The sequence below is a fragment of the Lissotriton vulgaris genome, chromosome 10 (genome assembly GCF_964263255.1).
Source record: "Lissotriton vulgaris chromosome 10, aLisVul1.2, whole genome shotgun sequence".
NCBI classification, from domain to species: Eukaryota; Metazoa; Chordata; class Amphibia; order Caudata; family Salamandridae; genus Lissotriton; species Lissotriton vulgaris.
This window is the reverse complement of record NC_141698.1, coordinates 587,530,264-587,539,083: the sequence shown is the minus strand read 5'-3', so window position 1 is coordinate 587,539,083 and position 8,820 is coordinate 587,530,264. Positions and strand designations below refer to the sequence as shown.

The window sequence follows — 8,820 nt, the reverse complement described above, 5'->3', positions numbered from 1 at the left end:
TTTCTTTCAAGGGTGGTTTGAAGAGTTATACATTTTATAAAAGAACATAGTACTGCACGCTAAAGGAGAAAAGTCAGCACAATTATGATAGAATAGAAAATAGAATAATGTTTTTAAATACTTTTACAGTCAACAAACTCGTAAGCAGAGTACACAGTTTAAGTTAAAAACACCCTACCACAACTAGTTTTTGAAACGCATAGTAAGATAAAGTGCATCACAAAATGGGCTACATGCATTGTGACTGTATCGTAACGTCACATAGAAAAAAGAAAGCCAATCATGATTAGCATCAGGAAGGTAGACGTAAGTACACAACAGCCAATCAAATGTTTTTCAAAATCTGCGCAAGGAAAGGGATTGGTCGCTAATATGTTTTCTTACAATGCTTCACAACAATCAAAAAGAGGTGTTGAAAGTTTCTGTTTTTAACATACGAGCAAATCAGATATGTTTGCATGTACACGCAGGGAGAGGCAATTATTAAAGATGACTTGCTTTTGTAAGACTCCGAAAGGCTTCTTCCAGAATAAGTACGCACTTCACTGCCAGACCCCATTTAATTATTATCCAGGCTCTCAAGCCTAAACACGTCAGAAATCATCTCTCATCACTTTCTCTTCTTTTTTAGTGTATTGTGTGTGGCAGACTGCGTGACCCTATGCCCAGCGCCCTCGAAGGCAATGGAGACTGCCATGCTCCAAGACCAGCTCCTGCCGTGTCCCAGAGCCGCGCTGCCCCCCTCCCAACATTTAAAAGCCCCGGGGGGTTGGTAAATTAATTGAGACTGAATACGTTAGTACATCCCACTGTGCTTACGCTACCAGGAAAACAGAACCACACTACATGGCCCAGAATTCCATTGTAATGATTTCTTAGTTCCAGGTCTAGTTGTTCGATCAGCACACACACTCCCTCATGGCTGGTATACACCCACACCACACCCATCCAGCGCATCCCTCATTACACACGTGTCCCTATCTATAAAAAAGATGGAGCACACGTGTTGTACGCCATTTTAGAGTTGTTCCAAAGCTACCGAACAAGGGGGCCCACTACCACAGGCGTGGCCTCTTTAGTCACTGAGTTAGTGGTACCCGAAGCACTGAGCGGGTGAAGAACCTGCGATGATGATGATGGGAGCACAAGTATGTCGTTAGCCATAGAGATATCAAGACTCGGCACCATATATGAGACTTCTTTTTTGCAGATCGGGACTACATGATGCAGAAAGTGTCTTTTCCACGAAAGGGTAAGCAGTTAGGCCTGGGTATACATTGGAGGGAGTCAAAGGGCTGTAGCAGACTAGATACAAAAAGGCGACACAGCGATTTAGACGAACGCACTCCTATATAGTGTATCAAATTACATGTATATATTTTTTTCCCAATAGCAGGAACGTTTTTACAATCGCTCAAATGTCCAGAATATAACCTATACAAATAGTTCTTTTGAATGTGAGAAGGAATGTGTATGAAAGCACAATGTTATCCAACTCCACATTAAGGTAGTAACAATTACCAATCATAACATCTTTCTTTTACTATCTTTTAGATGTAGAGCTTCAGGGTGCATTACGTCCGGCACGTGGTGAAAAACACTGGTGACAGTAAGGTGAGCTGCGAATATTGTTTTCAGCCACTCTCTCATTTCCTCTCTCCTTTCATAAAAAAAATTATACCCAATGTTAACTTCCTTTTTATCTTACAGGTTGTATTTTACAAATTGACAACACCCCACCCCCAAAAGAAACCTACAAAGCTCTACGTTTGTGTATTCTGCGAAGATGCGTGGCCATTGTAACAACGATTGAGAAGCCTGCTTCGACACATAGTGCTCCCTGTTTAAAAGACGGCAATGGCACAAGGTGAGCAAAGAAGCTTGTTTCCGAAAGAACGATAAGTTATCTGTGAAAGGAGAGAATGTGTAGTATGCAGCAGGTGCGCAACATCCATTGGCCTAACGGGGCTTCAGCTAGGATGAGATAGCTTTCCGGTCCCGCACACAGTCACACCTGAGTACTTCACAAGTCTTTTAAAGACCTTTTGCTTGCTAATGAGGCTTTGATGTCCCCCCCTGCTTAGAGCCCCTGCAGCTCCACTCTGTCTTTTGCTTGATTTGATGATTTGAAGCTTATAAAGCGGACAGCTACTTCCGGCGGGGTGTCCCGGCGCTGCGGACCGTAAGCAACCAGAGGGATCAGACATAGCCTAAAGATTGGAAAACAGCCAAGTTTTCAGTTTACTCCAGAACAGCAGTGGTGGTGAGCTGAAGGCCCAGTGGGAGGCTGTTCCAGTGTTTTGCTGTAACTACAGCAAAGGCTCGAACCCCCGTTCTAGAACGGTGAAAGCGTGGGGTACAGAGAAGGCGGAGATGGTTTGATCTGAGGGCTCGGGAAGAGTGAACAGGTTTGAGCCTATTTCTCAGGTAGACCGGGCCAAGGCCATTAAGGGCCATGAAGGGAAAGACTAAAGCTTTGAATTGAATGCGACAGGTCACTGGCAGCCAGTGTAGCTTCACCAGGTACGTGGTGATAGAATGGCGATAAGGGATGTTACAAATCAGCCTGGCGGCAGCGTTCTGCAGAATCTGCAGTCTCTTGATCAAGTAAGCTTGGGCTCCTACATACAAGCTTTTAGAATAAACAAGATGAGAAGTGATTAAGGCGTGAACAACGGTTCTCCGGGAATCAAGAGGAAGAAAAGGAAGAATTTTCCTGATCATACGGAGTTTACCGAAACAGGCTGCGGTGACTTTGTTGATTTGGGTTTTACAAGACAAAGCGTTGTCGAATTGGAAACTCAAATTACGAGCGGCTTGGACTGGAGCCGGTGGGGGGTTTAACTCCGCAGGCCACCACAGTGTAGAGGGAGGTGGGGAACTTGATTGAAGAATAAGACCTTGGTCTTATCCGTATTAAGTTTGAGATTGTTTGTAGTCATCCAGGAGCAGATGTTAACAAGGCAGCGTTGAAAGTTGGAAAGGCTGCCGTCAGAGTGATCTCTAAAGGAGAACACGAGCTGAGTGTCATCAGCATAAGAGATCACTCTGACCCCCCAGGATTTCCCCACTTCCGCCAGGGGAGTGAGGTAGATATTAAAAAACAGGGGGCTAAGTGCAGAGCCCTGCGGGACACCACAGAGCAGAGGTTTCTCTTCGGAAACAAAAGGCCGGAGAAAGACCTGCTGGGATCTACCCATCAGAAAAAATCTAACCCAGGCTAGAGGAGTACCCCCAATGCCAATATTGCGCAAACGATCCAATAGGATGTCATGAGAAACGGTATCGAAAGCCGCGCATAGGTTGAGGAGGACCAGCATGGCCTCCTCGCCGGCATCCACGCACTCCCGAATGGACACCTCAAGTAGTGCAGACTCCGTGCTAAAGCCTGGTCTAAAACCGGACTGGGAGTCATGAAGGAGTTGTTTTGATTTAAGATAATTGACTAATTGCTCCTGCACCACTTTCTCAAGGATTTTTGCTGGCTTAGGGAGGAGCGATATAGGCCGATAGTTGTTGAACAGTGACGGGTCAGCATCTGCCTTTTTAAGGATTGGAATCAACATGGCCTGCTTCCATGCAGAGGGGAACAGGCCTGAGAGCAGAGAGGTATTCCAAATGGCAAGAAGCGGGTTGATCACCAGGGGGGCAAGGCTGCCTAACACCTTTGCTGGAACCGGGTCAAGGGGAGACCCAGATTTGCACCGGCGTAACAAAGTCAGAGCAGACTCGAAGGTTAGATTTTTAAATGAAACAAACGTCTCCTCTTGAGCGGTTTTAATATCAGGCGAAGGAGGAGCCCTGTCCTGATTGAATGTGGATGAGATATTAATGAATTTCTCATGGAAAAAGTCAGAGAGACCATCACAAAGGGTCTGACTAGGGGCAATCGGGGAGGCCAAGGCTGAGGGGTTAGAAATTCCTTAATAATAATAAATATAGTCTTTGATGAATTATCAACAGCCTTGATTTTCTCTATAAAAAATTCCCTCATGGTGGCCCACTTAAGTTTGTGGAAATTCTTTAGAGCAGTTCTATAGGTAGTTTTAGCAGCCGAATCATTCAGTCAGTCGCCAGATACATTCCAATTTTTTACATCTGCACCTTTCCTCGCGCAGTGCCGACGAAAACCACGGGGCAGACAGGTTAGATCTTAGAGTAGCTAGCGATGGCATAGGGGCAATTAGGTCAATAGAGGAGGAGAGACAGGTGTTGAACTTGGATACGTCTGAGTTCAGATCATTAGAGGGCTGCCCTATCAATTTTGTAAAAATGGTTTCAAGGGCATTACAAGTAACCTTGTGCCATTTTCTACCATGGTCCCTGACTTTAGATGGAGAACCAGATGGCTGTGGCACGGTCAGCTCGAGAGGGATCATGTAGTGATCAGACCAGGTGAGAGGTAAAGAAGGGAGAGTATCTAGGCCAGGGTGATTAGAGAATATGAGATCGAGAGTGCGGCCTGCTGAATGTGTAGAGCCCTGTACCAGCTGAGTCCGGTCAGGTTGAGGCCGAGCGTAGAATCCAAAAAATGACTAGCCCGTGTGCATGTAGACACATCTATGTGGAGATTAAAGTCTCCCAGAACAGTAAAGTAGGGATGCTTTAGCGAAAGATAGGCAATTGTGGCCAAGAGAGCAGAAAGCGGGGAGGGTGAAGCGCCCGGGGGGTTATAGACCAAGACGCCTGCAAAGATGGCGGAGGAGGCATCAAGGATGGAAAAGTACATTGCTTCAATGAGGCCTAAGTTAGCAATTTTCCTAGTAGTAATTTTTAGATAGGATTGTAAAATTACAGCAATCTCACCCACCTACCTTTGTACCCTCGCAATTTATTCCCACAAAACGATATCCAGGGGGGGTAGCCAGGTTGATGTCAGGATTAGAGGAATCTTTAATCCACGTCTCTGTCAGAAACAGGAGATCCCAAGCGTGGGTGAAGAGCGATAGCCAGATGTCACTGGCATGGCGGGGAAGAGAGCGACAGTTAAGCAGGCCAGCCTTGAAGGTCACAGGGTGACTAGATGGCCTGGGATGCCTAGCCTGCATAATGGAACGTTTTCTAAAAGGTTCCAAGATAAAAGTGCAATGCCTGCATCTAAAATGCTGCATTTCAGGCCTAGAGAGACTGCATCGTGCTGCAGGGGTGCAGGCCCCATTTCCCCAACTCAAAAGCTGAGACCTAGACCAACGGAGCCGGGTAGTCGGGGAGCAACCAGTAGCATGGCTGGCGCTGGTCGCGGGACAGGCGAGGACGGGTTGAAGACTGGCTTGCCTTTGGTGCACCAGCGGCGCGCCAGTGGCACGCCCGCTGCACATTGTGAACTTCATGGCATTAAATAGCCTAGACCGCTAACCCCTGACTCCACCCTTGTGACCGGCGGTGAAGAACGGTGGCCCTTGCTACCCTCCACAACAATCGGGCGAATCCCGTGGTGGACCGGGGCAGGAGGAGGAGAGATGAAGGTACGAGGTAAGCCGGCACAAGATAAAGTTTAAGTGAAGAAAAAACATAAATTCCGTTGTAGGCAACAGTACAGGTTAAAAACCGTCTTTCTTTAAAAGCTATGGCAGTAGACTAGCAGCTAGCGTGAAACAAACCTGATTGTAACGCGTTTCTGCTGCGCGTCATGAACTTCATAGCATTAAATAGCCTAGAACGCTAACCCCTGACTCCACCCTCATGACCGGAAGTGAAGAACGGTCGCCCTCGCTACCCTCCACAACAATAGGGCGAAGCCTGTGGTGGACCTGAGTAGGAGGGGGAGAGATGAAGGTACGAGGTAAGGAGGCCCAAAAAACAACGTAAAATTCCGTTGTAGGTAACAGTACAGGTTAAAAACCGTCTTTCTTTAAAAGCTATGGCAGTAGAATAGCAGCTAGCGTGAAACCAACCTCATAGTAACGCGCGTCCATGCTTGAAGTTTAGCCCCCCCCCCCCCGAAAACATTTTCTAGCTCCCCCCAGATATTTTTGACTCTGGTTGCGCCTCTGGCTTTATCCCCCCCACCCCCGTCGTGTGTGTCTCTCCCACATTTTAATGTCCTTTTTCTCTCTTTCTCTTTCTTACTCTCTGTCACATTGTTTCTCTTTCTTTTTTAAAGTTTTGGAAGCTGCTGTCTCCAGTCTCCTGTATAGAACCTTATCTGAGTTGAAGTGGTGAACTCTCTTGGTTACAGTGAAGCCTGCTTCAACACGTAGAGCACCCTCTTTGAATCACGCCAACGGCACTAGGTGAGCAAAGAAACTTGTTTCAGAAACAACAACAAATTATCTGTGAAAGGAGAGAGTGGGTAGTGTGCAGCAGCTTGACTGTGTAGAAATGTATAATTACCTCCGAGCAGTGACAACAGATAGGTTACAACAGTCTGAGGAACAGATCTACAAGCTTATTGGGCCACTTTTGTGTCACTTTTAACATGGGAAAAGTGGTGCAAGGAGCTTGTAAATCTGCGCCTGACTTTTCAAGAAAAACTCTCAACTCCAGACTCTGCGAGTCAATGGGGTGCAACAGTCTAGGTTCGCAATATTAAGAACTCACATTAAAATTCCCTTTTGTCAGGAGTTTCGCAGCTCAGTTTACAGAGATTAATCAAAGGACCTTTTCTTTGCTTCAACAAACATCCTTCAGTACCAATCAGGGCATATATACCATTATTGATGTTTTCTGTAATATTCCGTTTAAAAATATAGTTTTGCAGCACTTCATTGAGACAAATGTTCTCAAGATGATGACTTCTATTTGGATAATATGTATCCAACATATTTGTTTTCACAATATCTGTACTTTCTGGCTCATTTTCAGGTAAATATTAATTTTTTGTACAGATTTAAGTACTCAATAACGTGTTGCAGCAAGACCTAGACGCACCCAAATGATTCTTCTAGATTTGGAGTATAGACTTGCAGATGATAAGCAATCCGAGCATTCATACGCTCCAATACAATTTCTTAGTCAGACTCTTCTCGTGGGAAATCTCTTGCCACATTTCTTTAAATTCCATCTTTTCTGATATTGTTATGTTGGATGTTACATATCGAGCAAGTTGAGGGTGTACTCTGAAGCAGCACATCCGTGGACACACAACGGAGGCAAAAGGTAAGCTATGAGTATTTTCTCCTGTATTAACTGCTACATCTATAACTTTCTCTCACAGTTTTAATGTTGTTTTCTCTCTCTCACTCTCTGTGACATCATTTCTCTTTCTTTTTTAAAGTTATAGATAGTTTGACGTGTAGAAGCAGAGTTAAATTCAAGTTGGGCATTCTTGTTGGCCACAGTGTTTATACACGGTGAGCACAGCGGCCTAGATATAAAATGACTCCAATTAAATGCATTAGAAATAAATCGGCGTATTTACAATCATGTTGCTCCACTTTTGTGTCAGTAATGCAGTAGGCACTTCCATAAAGATACCACTTGAACGCAGGATTATAACGGAAGTGAAATGTACCAGGCATACTGCACGCGTAAGATCGTAGTGTTGCCTTGCCTTGTAATGTTTGACCTTATTTAGTCACATCAACATAATTTTAAACACTAATTTTCTTTTTTGTTTTGCAGATTACCTATTGCACGTCTATTGGAATCCACATCACAATTTGTTGATAATACTGTTTTATTGAAGTTCTTTTTCTAGTTGTTTATTATATTGTTATCTTTAAGTTACGTTTCCAGTTATTGTTGTTTTGATAAAAATTAGTAAAAAAAAAGATTTACGTCTTTTTTATTGGGGGGTGACGGTCCACAATAGAAATAATATTTATAATTTGAAGTACTATGGTAAGCCATTTGAGAGTAGGGTTGAAAAGTACTGGCTCTATAATAAGTTATATTTACTCTGGATCCTCTACAAGACAGCAAGGAAATCAAAGTAAAACGAAACAATTTGTACCAGATTTAAAATCCCTTGCGCCACTTTCGGGTACAAAGCCACCCCCTACAAAATTAAAAGTGTGTGGGCCTCAATGACACACCTCAAACCACGGAAACAACCACCCCCCGGAGATTTCTATATTGTGCGAGGGGGGCTGCGTGATACTCCGCCTGGTGCCCTCGAGAGCCCTGGAAACCGCCACGCCTAGACCCGGTTCCTGCAGTATTCCGGGGGGAAAAGCCATTACAACGTGGTCATAGCCACGCGTGACAGTCACCATGAAGCCATTAACACGCATTTGGCTTTACCACGTATGCCTTTACCACACATGCTTTTACGACGAGTATGCATTTACCACGCATGATAACGGCATAAGCATGGTAATGGGTTTGCGGTGACGGTCACGCTTCAGTTTCAAGTTTATTTTATTTGCATAGTTCGTTAAAACCATTGCACCACGAAAATATTTAATTACAACCAATTTTTGTATATAAAAGCTCCTTAGTTATGAAAGCATAAAAATTCTATAAAAAGGACTGTACAGTGAAAATTCAGGTATTACAAGTCAAGTTTTTAGGCACGCTATAACCATAGTTGCGTGTCATGATTCTAGGATACATTACTTTGTTTATAGACGCGCAGGTAAATTTAAAAGTTAGAACTTCAGCCAATATTTTGATTTCAGGCAGTTTCTTTTGGCATGCTGTCAAGAATTTTACCAAAGCACAGTTTAATTAAGGGTCACTTGGGGCAAAGCAAGCCAGTAATCCACACAGGAGCCAAGGGGGAAAAAGGTAAGGACAGGGTAGCCCCCCACTCAACACGTTTCAATAACAACAACCCTGTATCCAGGAAGCTTTTTGTCACGCAGTTACTTCTTTTCGCTGCTTTTAATTTCACTGGAAAAGCGCAAAGTCACCATCCAGTGCCACAACCCCTACACA

At 44.4% G+C, this 8,820-nt stretch overlaps 1 long non-coding RNA gene across 1 annotated transcript; it reads left to right on the top strand.

Annotated features, from left to right (window-relative positions):
- The first annotated feature begins 1,729 nt into the window (after positions 1-1,729).
- LOC147688560 (uncharacterized) lies at positions 1,730-7,677 on the top strand. The gene is made up of 3 exons (XR_015300521.1): positions 1,730-1,867; positions 6,104-6,233; positions 7,564-7,677. It is a non-coding gene; the product is annotated as an uncharacterized LOC147688560 (long non-coding RNA).
- The last annotated feature ends 1,143 nt before the right edge of the window (positions 7,678-8,820 follow it).